Source organism: Sparus aurata, chromosome 3 (genome assembly GCF_900880675.1).
Source record: "Sparus aurata chromosome 3, fSpaAur1.1, whole genome shotgun sequence".
Lineage (NCBI taxonomy): Eukaryota > Metazoa > Chordata > Actinopteri > Spariformes > Sparidae > Sparus > Sparus aurata.
In genome coordinates, this window is record NC_044189.1 from 24,326,691 (window position 1) to 24,340,669 (window position 13,979).

Sequence of the window (13,979 nt, forward strand, 5' to 3'; positions counted from 1 at the left end):
GGTTTTCTACTATTTTCCCCTTATTTTTTGTCACATATAATGTTACAGTGTTGGATGTTCATATTCATATTCAAAGTGTCAAATGATAGGGTAAACATATGTAGGACCGAACCCACTCTATTATCAGGAAAGAATGGATGGTCCAGAGGGGAAAACCATCCAGTGTGCAGCACAGAGTGGTCCATTGATTGATGAACACCTTGAAGGGCATTAGCCAGCTTTTACCATGGCCACTTACCAAAGAAAAAACACATTAACACCAATTAATAACAACATTAATGTATAATACAAAATATAAAGTTTCTCCCTGACAACAACTGAGAGTTTGACTAAGAGTTGGAAAAATCCATGAAAAATCCAATAAGGTTCTGATGCAATAGAAATGTTCACTACTACATTAAATAGGACGAGCCTTAAATATGACTCAACAATGGGAGATATACCATATATACTTTGTGATTGATGGGAACCATTTTCAGGTCAAGAGACGAGAAAGGACACACGAAAGCCCAAGAAGCATAATGCAAAGCAATGCAAAGGGACTGAAGCACATTCATTGGATTGTCTTCTTTTATTGTACAAAGAAATGTTTGTTTTATACAAATAAAGGCTGCAGCATTGTTTTTTTCTGCTTTTTCAGGTTGGCAAGTCAGCAGTTTGATCTACATGTCTTCAAGCAGTGCAACAGTAAAAAAGGTAGACAACACATCTTTTCCTCACACATTCTAAAACATCATCACATCCATCGCTCTGTTAAATATTTCCATCAAACTCCTCTTGCTTGACATGTGTTGCAGGTCCAGATTACCTAAAACTGGTGTCACAACTTGTGCTCCAATTAAAAAGCAAGACTTCTGTCTTGAAGAATCCAGCTGGGGCCACACTGACGATAGGAGAGGTGGATGACACCATTTACAGAAAGGAAGATAAAGTGGTCAATGGGTGGGGAAAATTCTACCTTCCTGAGGTAGTGAGCATGCAGGTTGTAGGTGTAGTGGAGGGGACCTCGTGTCCGTGTGACCAGCTCGTTCTGATGACCTGTGAGGACAGAGAGATCTATGCCTACGATGGAGAGGAGCTGCATGCGGTGGCTTCAAGCCTGAAGCAGCTGTGTGATGAGGGAATAGAGTATCCAGCATCCAAGAGCTTTTACAAATTAAAATCTATTTTTTGGATTTTGTAGACAATATTTGATGAATATAATTCAAATTTTTTTGATATAATTGGTATAATTTTGGAAAAAATCATAGAATTTCTAACCAACGATATCATCAGTGTAACAGAATATTATATTTCATAGGTTTCTTGAAAAGATGGAAAGCGCCCATGCCAGAACATATGTGTGTGTCAACATTTTATTTATGCTAATCCTCTGATATTTGTTTTTTCCTCTCTTCATGAATGTATCATGACTTTACCTTCTTACATACATATGTTTTCATTGCTTCTGTGTCATTATGACAACATTTTACACTCTTACCTGATGTTTTTCCACTCTCATTCCAGGTTTTTTCATTACAGCCATTACATTTGATATTGGTATGTCTTGTACACAAGTGATTTAGATTCTGTAGCTTGTACAAGCAATTAAGTTTGTTTTCCTCTTTATTTTATTGTTCTCTTTTACACGTTAAAACAAGTCCTGAGCTTCTTCAGTGTTTTAGGAGAATGTTGAAAGACTCGTGAGGCTCCAGAAATGTTTTGTAGACTACAAAAACACACCTGACTTTCCATCAGAATGGGGATGAGTAAATAATGACTGAATTTTCATTTAAGGGTGAATTTATCTTTTCATGTTCTAAATTTCATAATTATAATCTTTAAAACAATATCAGACTGGTGAAACCTTCATCCTGTTTGTGAGGAAAAAAAAACACAAAAACCCTGAATCTAACTCAACTTGGCAGCTTTGATACCAAAGTATGATGGATATCATATGATGGGTCATCATTGACATCAGCCACATCACTTTCAACAGCAAGATGCAAAAGTAGATGTACTTGGATATTCATGTTACAGTGATGAGTGTTAAAGCCACACTTGTCCACTATGGAGAGCAAACAACAGCTGGGGGATTTCTACCTGCTTGCTGTCACTGAACCTGATGGAATAAACAATTACAGGCTGACTGGAATAAAGATATTTAGAGACAACATTAGGCACACCACTGTGGCTTTGTGTGTCCCAGAGACGAAGGCAGGACTGAATAAATATTCTGATTTGAGTTTATTTAATTCACTGAATAAATTCAAAGTGGTCCCACTTGACTTTTGAGGAATGGTGGAAGCCTATCTCTGAAGATGAAGACTCAGACCCAGCTGGACAGGAATGTGAAATACCTGTTAGACTTGCATATATTTACATATTCGTACATTTTACGAATATTTTAGTATTGTTTTAATAAAAAAAAAGAAAAATGACGACACCTAAAAATACAAGATGTATTAATGCTGTAAAAGCCACAATGTTTGCATTAAACTCTTTCCATAAATGTTGTTGTGAAAATTGGAAATGTTTAAATAAGTGAGCGATGTAAGTACTAAAACGTTGTATTTGTGTTTGCAACATTCGGTGAGCACTTGAATGCAGCACAGGGGCGGGGAGTGTTAACACGGAGTCGAAGTAAACCCAAAGTTTAACAGTCCGAATCACATTTTGCTTCAGAGCAGCAGATGATCCAGTCCATCCTTCGACTGTGGTAACTACTCTTATTCAAGATTGATTACCCATCCGTAATGATGACGGAGTTGTTTTCAAATCATATATTTAAAATTTAAGTAAAAATAAGCAACTCCGTATGTGTGATGATAAAAACAAAAGCTAAACTGTTTTTTGTACTGCTCATTATTATTATTATTTTTTTTTTTTGTGTACTGCAGTTTATTAAACACGGTTGTCAAATGTAAAATTCACAAAAGCGATGATAGTTTTCACTTTTGTGATTAAGAATCCAGATCTGACGTCTGTAACTTTTGATTCTGACCGAAGAAGAAACAATAGTTTAATGTATTTACATAAGAATGCGTCAGCATATGTATGTAATGTTATTATATCAGTCCATTGTAGCATCAGTATGCTGCCTGATTGAAGCTTTTGAGTCTTAACAATAGGAAAATCTTGTTTTCCAGGTGACAGATTCAGAATGACGACACATGGTCCTTCGACCTTCTGCATGTAAGAACCCGTCTTCTGTTCTGTTCTGTGCAGAATACCTGTCTCTGAGATGCTCCCAACATCACAAATAATATGTGATGTAAATGTACATGGGTAGAACACATGAGAGTAAATAATAAACTGAAAGTAAGGGAATCAAGTACATTTTCAAATTAGTTATATAACCCAAAATCACAATCACAATGCCTGACAAACTGTACAGTGAACGGCATCCTCTGTCTTCAGACCAGGGGCGTCGCTAGGAGTGCAAAACATCTGGGACTTTAGCCCTGAAGATAGAGTCTTTTTTAATGGGGTTTCCGGGGATTTCTCCCCTGAGAAATTTTTAAAATTGTGTTGTTAAAGATGCAATTTCAACTAGTTTGAGAAAGAAAGGAAGGCAATCGTTGGGATATTTTAATCACAAATTAAAAAAAATTAAAGCCAACTTTCCCTCACTATAGGACTACTGAGTCATGTTTATGTTAAAGATAGTATAGCCTGTAATAAGACCTGTGCTGTGTGCATTGGCTCAAAGCAGGTAAAACATTCCCTATTATAATTTCTTCGCTTCATTGTCTATCTGCATTCGGCCTACAGGACGCTTTGTAGGGTATTAAGAGAAAAAAAATTGTCATTTAACAGAGACTACACACCCAGACTACACACATGACCACAATTCCAATTTGATTTACCGCAGTGGGCAAAATTAGAAATTAAAATTAGAATAATTAACACATGCGCCTACCCAGTGTCAAGGTGACCATATAGAGATTGAATTTACAGCGGGACTGCTGAATCTGTGCAGGCAAGCTATCCATGCTCCTCCTGAGTCCTGACTGACGACGACGGACACTCTCCACGTCTTTTTGCTCTGGCTGCGACTTTTTTCCCCCATATAGAACCTCCGGACATCCATAATAACTAACTGCTATAAACGCTGCAATGGTACTGAACAGTAGGCTAATAGACAGGCTCTCAGTGACGCATAGATGGGGAAAGAGTAACACTGATGTTGAATTTGCAACAAATTATTCTGACTCTGCCCACGTATTAACTGTAACTGTCTATGGCAACTTATATGAGGAAAAAGATGCCACAGATATAGTGGAGAAGTGTCTGTCCTCCCGCCTGTCCTACCGACTTCTCGCGACATTTCTGCCCGAAAAACAGCGTCTGTCACCGGCCAAAAACTTTAACTCACCAAGTGTTTGTGATGAAAAAAAAATCTCTGCGACCGTCAGCCCTCCGGACCGAGACTTCAGTGAACTTTCGGAAAACAGCCTCCGTCCCGCGAGGTTGACATGGGGGTACACGTTACCGTCACGCCTCTTTAGGAGCCGCAGCGCCTGCTTTCTGTGTGAATTCATGGCGGAGATCTTTCGCTCTGTGTGAATCACCATCGGCGGAGAATTGGCGAACCGCGGCTGCGGCTTTTATGCGTCTTCTCCTGGTTCTTCTTCACTCTGGCGTTGCTTCGCTCTGAGTGAACGACCATTGGCGCAGAATTGGTGAACAACCTGTGGTGTTAATGCGGCGTCTCTGTGTGAAAGGGGCTACTTATTGTTACTCATAGGGCTGGATCTGGACAGGAACTTGTGTTGCGATTCTGCCTTCTCACACCGCGCGACAGGTTCGTGCATCTGAGTGTCGCGATTTCGGTTTTGATATGTGTGTCTTTACAGCCCTACTCTTCTTCTTTCCAGGCTCCCACCTGATTTATTCAAGAGCACGAGGAGAAGAGGTAGGCTGCACACATATTTGCCTCATACATTATAAAACATTGCTACGATATATGCTATTTTTTACATTTCCATTAAACTCCTCCTGCATGGTATGTGTTGCAGATTACACGGCAAAGGTGTCTAAATTTGTGTCGTCTTATCAAGGCAAATCTTACAACTTAAAGAATCCAGCTGGTGCCATATGGAAGATCGGAGGTGTGGATGACACCGTTTATAAAGGGAAACATAGCAAGGTAGATGAGTGGGGGAAATTCTACCTTCCCGATGAAGTGAGCATGCAGGTTGTAGGTGTAGTGACGGGGAAGTCATGTCCGTGTGACCAGCTCGTTCTGATGACCTGTGAGGACAGAAAGTTCTATGCTTACGATGGAGAGGAGCTGCATGTGGTGGCTTCAAGCCTGGAAAAGTTGGTTAAAATGGGATTAGAGTACCCAGCAAAGGAGAGCTATTACAACGGGGAGGCCTTCAAACATATGGTGAGTGGTTATAGCTAAAGGAAGAGTTTACACAAATAAATGAAAATTCAGTCATTATCTCACCCCAGTACCGATGGAAAGTCCACCAAACATTTCTTTGAGCTCTACAGCAAAACACCCTTATGGCATCCTCCATAACAGCTGGTATAGATGAGGACTTGTGTTAAAACATGTATAGAAACAACAACCAAAAGAAGATCTGTCTCTATACAGCTCTTCCTGTGTAATCCAAGTCTCTAGACAGCTGAGATCCCAAATTGATATGAAAAGACATTTTTTAGTACCCTTGAGCTTGTGCTCACTTCAGATGGAGTACATGCCAACACTTTGATCTTAGCTGCTACAGTGAAGAGTTCAGCTCCAAAAAAGTTGAAAATAACTTCTCTTCAAGTCAGTTTGGGATCAGCGGACAAGCTCCATTTCATGTTTTATTTCCAGATCGTTTCTTCTGTTCTGAAACAAGTTCCCATCTACTTCAGCTGTTTTGTGGATGAGGAGACTAGAGATGCACCAATCGATCAGCAACCGATCGCAATCGGCCGATAATGCCCCTATCGGTTTTGATCGGAGTTCTCAAAATAGATCACATCAGGCCGATCAGATGATGTTTAAGTATAAAGACAGTGGCCGCCGTTGCCCCAGACTTTGGCCTTGATGCAGCGTGAAAAAAAACCTCATCATACGGCCACAGTGGCCTCTGTGCCCCTGGCCCGGTCAGCGTAGCAAGCTTGCCCTGACTTACAGCCACCTGAGTGCACAGTAGTCACTCACAGTAACTTCAGTGAGTTCGCGGTTCGCGCAGGTGGAGTCTCATCATCACGATGATCTCACGTGAAAGCCTCTCAAACAGCAGCAGCGTCTCAAAACAGAAGAACGAAACTTAGAGCACAGCGAGCGAGCGCAGCCGGTTTTGACATGATACGTAACTGACTTATGTGGTAGGATTTAGTCCGGTAAATTTGGAAATATATTCACAGATTCGAACTTCCCGGATCAATAACTCATAAGTGAAACTTTGTTAAAACACAAACGACGGCTCTTTCCTACCGTAGTAAGGAAGACAACAAGCTACAACCGTATGTTAATCAAAACGAGCGTCTGGACATTAACTCTGGTCTGTATGGTCAGCCAGCTGTGAGACGAGGGCGCAGGGACCGTCTACAAAGTGCAACACTGAAAAGAGAAACTACAAAAAATTCAATAACTTCACTATTATTCAGAGTGTAGTGTCACCAAAATCACTCCACACATCAGTGGTCTCCTGCTGCTTATTCTACAATTTTTTGTTTGGAAAAAATGTGCTTTGCTATAATTTTGGGGAATTTCTATTGGGAGAAATATTCAATAAAACTAATATTCAGTGTGGTGTCACAAAAACCACCTCACCCTAACCCTACTTAAAAAAAACTACTTTCTAATGTAACTTTAACTTGATTTTGGTATTAAAAAATGTTTTAATACACAATCCATGTCTTATTATAAATTAGGATGTTATGGTATCAGTCTGAAAGGTAAATCAACACGTTTTACTCAGTGGCCTTTGTGCCCTGTCATGTGGCCTTGGTGCCCCTGGAAAAAAGTGCAGGCCAAATGGACTTGCCCCTAAAATGACAAAATTCCCACCCTGACTGCATGCATTCCCACTAGTAATCTACAGTTACTCTATGTTAGCTGAGTCCAAGTTGTCTCTAAGAGTCTCTAGAGTGTGAAATATTGCACATTGCCTCAGCCTGCAATAAAACAGTGGTCAATTCATGATACTTTCTCATCTCCTAATTTTTATACTTAATAATACAATGTCAATGTTGTGTAGAAGAATCATTAATTAAATATATGAAAGTTACACAAGACAACAATATAGAGGAATTTATAGATTTGACGCTGTGATCGGTGATCGGCAATATCGGGATCGGCAGATACTGCTTTCAGTGATCGGTGATCGGTGATTGGCCCCAAAAATCCTGATCGGTGCATCTCTAGAGGAAACTTCACCACTGGCATGGGGCTGAGTAGAGTAATGACTGAATTTTAACTTTTGGGTAGATTTTTCCTTTAAGTTCCTGGGACCAAGCTGGACATTGGTAAGTGATTACCTTTGTGCACTGACAATGATTTTGTGTCGTATGTAGACTGAGAAGGACTGGGATAAAGTGAGGAAGGGAGCCGTGGGGAAGAGGTTGGATGAAGCGCATCATAAACTGGTGATAGCAGAAAAGTCCAATTTCCTGAAGAACCTCGCATAATAATCTCTGCTGCAGGGTAAACAATAACATCAGTATGTATTTATTCTCCGTTCTAGATGTATTGATATTGTACAACATCTCCAGATTGGCATATTAACTCAAAGCATATTTTAAGAAAGATGGTTCTGAGCAGTTACGGACCAGTTCTGTGTCACACTGATTCTGTTTTGAGTGTTCTAATTTGTTTCCTCTCTCTCTGTCCCGTCTCCAGAAGCCAGCAGCTGATGCACTTTGTTCTCCTGATAACTGTTAAATAGGTAATAAGAAAACAACATTGTGGCTGTTTTAACAGATAATAACTGAGTTTTTGATTTTTCTTTTTTCTATTATTGTATCCATGGAAATTTACAGAAGGGTGACAGATTGATGTAAACCTGAATGACTCAATATACAAACATCATTAATGCAGATGTTGTAATGCTTGGAAAAAGTGGTCAGTGAATGATTTTGTTAAAATGATCTGATTATATGTTAATGGCCTTCAAAGTCGATCTACTGACACAATCTTAATCACCAAGGTTATATGTTGCCATTTACAGTGATTGCATCTGTATTCTCAGTCTGTGTTGTTGTCTTTGTGTGATTATTGGCATTGAGAAATGTAAATTCTGGATTTTGAGTTTTTGATTTGTTAAAAACAAATGATGTCTCTAATGGGGGGATATGTAATGATTAATGTCTCTTTCTATCTTATAGACTCATTATTGATTGCAGGTCACCTTGTATAACTTGTGTATTCTTATTATATAAAATTACACACACACACACACACACACACACACACACACACACACATCTGATTAAATGGTCTAGACAGGTTTGGCTATTGTGCACAACAGAATATGGAATAAGGTCTGTTGCTTCTCTAGGAAGAGATCAGAGTGACCTGGCCAGACATTTCCTGTGTTGACAGATTACATTGTTTTGACAAATTAGGAGTGAGTAGTGGGCCAAGATTCCCCTGGAACCCCAGTAGGGAGGAAGTTAAAAATAAAAGCCCCTTTTGGTTTGGAGATAGGGAAACTGATGTTATTGGTAGGGTTAGGACAGAACATAATAAGACAGAAAATCACAAGTGTATGAATAAGATTGTATTTGTCATATTCTCTGGTTCCATATTCTGCAGACTGTGGTGCATAACTCTGTGTTGAATAAAGAATCAAGGACAAGAAGACTTCTGTCCGTATTCTTATTTTATTTTTGGTAAAAGGTTTTTCCACGCCAATATCACAAACAATATTAAAGGGAAACACGTGGTTAACTGATGTACAAGGAACTTTGCGCTGTTATGAAACAGTCTGTTTAATACTGATGCCTGTATATCATCTACATAAGCTAAGAAGAGCATCAGAAAGAAGATTTTGGTATTTCTATATACAGTAGTTATTGTAGATATTCTTAATGCCTGTCTTTGGGCAGATTCCAATGTTTCCTGGTTGAATAAGTCTTAAAACTGAAAAAAATATTATTCCATAGTGGGTTGCTGAGCATGAATTAAAAATTCAGCAGTTAATTTTTGAAAATACTGAACTGAATGTCACATCTGCATGAAAACATAAAAACATGTCAGTGAGACAATGTGTTTGTTCATGGAAGCTGCAAGTTCAGTCACGATGTTCAGTTACAATCAGTTTCCTACTTACTACCCCGCATAAATGAGTCATTACTGCATCCCGGGGTGTCGTGCTTTACCTGGAATTCAGTGGCACCATTCCCAGGTACACAATGCACATTCTGACTGACTTTTATTTGATTGTACATGTTCAGAAGTGAACATACCAGTTCTGTGATCTGTTTGTGTACACTGGTTCACTCACACATACGTGGTCACTGCTGCATCCTGCATGAACAGCAGATTGTGTTACCGTTGTCAGAAATGTACACAGGTAACTCACACAGTGCCAAATTATTGTTCTTTGACTTACTCTTCATATGTTCAGGAATGAGTGAAAAAAATGAGAAGAGGATGTTTTTATTTTCGTTATGCTCTTTAATAGAAAGTTGAAATGTCAAGAACAAATGTCGAGAATAAAACCAACTCTTCTGGTCCGTCCAGTCCAGTCAGTGGAGCGGCTGGGAGCTCTGCCATCACTACAATCTTTTCAATTGCACGAATGCAGCCACCATGTTTGTGTTGTTTTTCCTTCTGAACAGACGTAGTTTCCAGCACAATCTCTTTAAAGTCCTAATGCTGACAACTACACTGTGTTTATGAGCTGAAAGAGAAATCAATTCTTTTTTACTAAAGCAGACTCTGAAGTACAGTTCGTCTTTCATAATGAAAATAAAAAAAACTTCCTACAGAATTTTTCTTCTCACCTCTGGCCCTAATACTTTGACGGCATTTATTCACACTGCATTTTCTACAGGAATTACATTTTATTTATTTATTTATTTATTTATTTATGTTGTTTGTTTCGGACATGTCAATTCATAAGCATCACATTTCATCATTGTTCAAATAATACAACACACATGGCCGAAAGGGAAAAGCGGGAGAAGCCAAAGCTTATCAAGTCCCGCCCCCATTACCCACAGGAGAAAATCTTCATTCTGATCTTTTCTTGTCTTTTGCAAATTACTTTTTTCTTTTCTTCTCTTTTTTTCTTTTGTTATGACCTTTGACAAAACATATTACAGCAGTAGCATATAGAGCTGAATTCAAGCTCTAGACAGTACATACAGATTACATGTGTGTCTGCACATGTGTCCATATTAGTCCATCATGAGTGAACAACAGTCTCATCTTATGGCCTCATCTTATAGCCAGGCTTGCCACAAAGTCGGAATATCCAATTGAGAGAGAGCAAAAGTCCAGTGTATTTATTATTTGTTGAGATGGTGTTGGGATGGTGTAAGAGCCCTTTAATGCATTTTCATGTTATTCATCATGTTATGTCATTTTCTGACAACAGTTGTCATTTTTTATTTCAGGGAAGAAGAATTTCTGAAAAAGCAAGAATCTCTCGGAACGAATGCTTTCTTGATTATCAACAAAATGGTAGAACTAGCACCAGAGAAAGAGAATCCAGCACATCCCTCAGTGTTGGTTGATGAGGTACATCTGATGAGGAGTGTTATTAACGTTTGAAATGTTCTGTTTTTTTCAAGAATGCATTGCTCTGTCATAGTCTATTTTCTGCACATTAAGCTTCTCTGATATACAAAACTCAGAACCTCTCTGTGAATGTGTTTTCACTCCACAGGTTCTTCATAGCATCTTCTTTCTGGGGGAGATCAACAACCTCAAATATTCCCCAAAAGGTATTATGGACAACGACGACGTGCTGTTGAAGGGCCTCTACCCTCAACCTTTTCTTTTCCTCACGACTACCCAGACCCAGTCCATTTTCATGTGTGCTGGACATGGTGAGTTCATTTTTTGTCCAAAGGTAATATAGTATTCTTTGTCAAGGTCTATAAAATTGCTACTGTACATAAGCATCTGCAAATATTACACTGTTTAATCATCATTGAATGTCACAAACACATCGCATGACTCTGAAAGCTTGATATTATTTTTGATTTCCTGCAGACTGTCAACCTGAGGGGACAAAACAATGACATTTAAATTATAGAAGAGCTGCGAGAGCTTATACAGCGACTGAGGACCAATGGAGGTACAGCTCTGGTCTCCTCCACCATCTGTGTCTCTCAGAAGAACACTGCACAAGATTTTGTCAGGTACTACGGAGTCTCCATGTCCACTTCTGGTCGCAATCCCAGGCGAATCATTGTCGCTGCGTCCTGTCTGAACTACTGGAACAGGTTGGTAGCTGATGCAGTAATGATGTATTATCCACTGAAGCAGAAGAAGCCATACTTTGATGGAACCATCAAACTTCCAGAGCAGGTCAGGTGTCAGGCGTTTAGCCTCAGTGATGGAACCCTAATGGCTCCTTGCAGATCATGTGGGAATATGTTTGGTTTGAGAACAGTTGTTACACAGGTGTGGGCCTATGGCCACTGTGCTGAGCTGAAAGTCTGAGCAACTTGCTCAACAATGAGAATGAAATGAGGGTACAGCAATCACGTAACACAGATGCAAACAGGCAAACGGCTGTAAATTGTCTCAAGATCTAGCCTCACCGTCCATCATGAAGCCTACAAAGACCATGTTAGGTCTTATAGAGAAGCTCTCTCTAAGGCTAAAACAAACTACTACACCACCCTCACTGGAGACCAGCAAAATAACCCCAGAACGTTATTCTCCATTATTAACTGGCTCCTTAGCCCTCTCGATGTCCCCCAGCTTTCTGGTGCCCCTGACCTCTGATTCAAGTTCCTAGACTTCTTCTGGGAAAAGGTGGCTACCATTCACCAGCAACTCCTGGCATCTGCCACCACCCCACCATATGCACCTCAGACACAGACAACTGATCCTCAAACTGTTCGCCTGCACCAGTGCTCTCTCTTCTCCTTCTGTCAGGGCACGCCATAGCACAGAAACTGCCCTCATCAAGATCACCAACGACCACCTCATCGCTGCAGATTCTGGCCAGTATTCTGATTCTCCTGGACCTCTCTGCAGCCTTTGACACAATCTCCCACACCATTCTCCTTACTCACCTATCTGACTACCTTGGTCTAACCGGTACAGCACTCTCCTGGTTCCAGTCCTATTTAACAAACAGGAAACAGTTTGTCCCCATTGGAGACTCCAGTTCCACCCCAGCTCCAGTCAACCAGGGCGTGCCTCAAGGCTCTGTGCTTGGACCCCTCCTCTTCCCCATCTACATGCTCCCCCTTGGTCTCTGCTGCCAGGGTTCTCACCTGCACCAAGCCTTGGCAACACATCACCCCGACTCTCATCCGCCTTCACTAGCTCCCAGTTAAATCATGCATCAATTACAAAATTCTCCTCCTGACCTATAAATCTCTCTATTCCCTCGCCACCCAATATCTGTCTGACCTCCTCCACCCCTATACCCAGTCTCGGACACTGCGCTCATCAGGCACACACCAACTCTCAATCCCTCACACTAAACTAGAAACCCTCAGCGAGGGTGACAGCCCCCACTCTCTGGAACACTCTCCCAGCTGAAATCCGAAACTGACTTCTCGAGAGACTTTCAAAAGAGACTTAAAAAAACATCTTTTTAATAAGGCCTATCAGCCACATCAATTAACTTTTCTATTTCTTTATCTTATATGTATTTTTTGTTTATCCATTTATTCTTTGTTTTGTTTGTTCCACTTTGTTAAATGTCCTTGGGTACCCTGAAATGCACTTTAAAAATTAAATGTTATTACAAGTGGTTCACGTCTCTGTGCAGGTTTGTGCTATGCACAGAAGTCACATGATCTCACCTTCTTGGTAATATGAGCCCCAATGCTGGGCCCCGCGACTTGGTTAGACCATGGTGACCTTAGTGCAGCTGGTTAAGAACATCGGATCTGAGTGCTGTAGGGATTACAATGTGATCTTGGTAGAGTAGTAGGCCATCTGATTCAGAAAGGTTAGCTCTAGCTGTGTGAAGTCCTCTCAGGGGTGAGAACTCTGTCATCCTCTGTGGCCACCCTTTTCTGATGTAGGTGATAACTTTTTGAAGTTTGACGTCGCCCTACGTGGCTCTGTGGATTTCCTCAAGCTTGGATGACTTGATTGGCTTGCTAGCCACCATAGTGTTCACATATGCTCTGACCTGACCATCAGTGTCCGACTCGTGATCTCCATCGAGGGGGTGCCTCGAGAGCGCGTCAGCCACCGCCAACTGTTTACCTGGGACATGCTCTGCGATGACATCAAAACTCATTAGGCGCATGAGCAGCCTCTGACACCACAGTGGGGGAAGGCGGACGCAACCCATCCCCTGGATGTAACGGGCAAAGCACTCACAGGCCCACACGCTAGCCAAGCACTCTTTCTCGATCTCTGGCTATCTTTTTTCCCCATCTTTGAGAGGGCAGAAGGCGACAGCCCGCAACTCTCCATTGTGGACCTGTAACATAGCAGTGCCCAGGCCATAGCTGCTGGCGTCCGCACTGACCACTGTTGGCCGGCCTGCGTTGTAGTAACAGAGTGCTGGTGCTGCTGCCACCAGCAGAACCTTTACTTTGCTAAATGCCTGTTGCTGGTGGACAGGCCAGGAAGGAATTTGCCCACATAGTTTATCAGTCCTAGCACCTGGCCAAGTTGTTCCACATTTGTGGCGCAGGGCAGTTTAGTGATTGCCTCTACTTTGCTGTTATCTGGTTTCACACCATCAGCACTAATTATGTGCCTGAAGACCTGTAGTTCAGCCCATCCAAAGCGGCACTTTGTTCTGTTGAGCTTGAGTCCCAAAGCTTTGATTTTGCGTAGCACCACGTCCAAGCGGCAGTCATGTTCCTCCTTATTAGACCCGTAGACAAGGATGTCG